The sequence below is a fragment of the Colobus angolensis genome, unplaced genomic scaffold (genome assembly GCF_000951035.1).
Source record: "Colobus angolensis palliatus isolate OR3802 unplaced genomic scaffold, Cang.pa_1.0 Scaffold189, whole genome shotgun sequence".
Classification (NCBI taxonomy): domain Eukaryota; kingdom Metazoa; phylum Chordata; class Mammalia; order Primates; family Cercopithecidae; genus Colobus; species Colobus angolensis.
Window position 1 is genome coordinate 2,422,244 of NW_012115032.1, and position 656 is coordinate 2,422,899.

Below are 656 nucleotides of genomic sequence, written 5' to 3' on the forward strand. Positions count from 1 at the left end.
CAGTGAGCTGAGATCCGGCCACTGCACTCCAGCCTGGGCGACAGAGCAAGACTCCATCTCAAAAAAAAAAAAAGAAAAAAAGAAAAAGAAAATTTTGTGTAATTCTAGGTAATTATTCCATCTGGTACAAACAGGATTCAGAAGAAAGTCATAAAATACTTTTAAGACCTGATACTTTTCATATCAGGTTAATCTTGATTAGCATCTTTGTTATTTTATGTCCTGTCATATACAATGTTGCATAGCACATTTCTACTTACATATTAAGCCATACTTTCTTACTCTGGCCATAATTTCCCTATTTCCTAGTTATTGAAAATTAGTTTCTTTTTTTGAAAATCACATAAGTCAGTTTTCAAAAGGATTGTTAAAATGCATTCCTCCAGTAGATTCATTAAAAATGGCTTGCTTCAGCCAGGCACAGTGGCTCACGCTTGTAATCCCAGCACTTTGAGAGGCGGAGGTGGGCAGATCACGAGGTCAGGAGATCAAGACCATCCTGGCTAACATGGTGAAACCCCGTGTCTACTAAAAATACAAAAAATAAGCTGGGAGTGGTTGCGGGTGCCTGTAGTACCAGCTACTTGGGAGGCTGAGGCGAAAGAATGGCGTGGACCCGGGAGGCAGAGTTTGCAGTGAGCCGAGATCGTGCCACT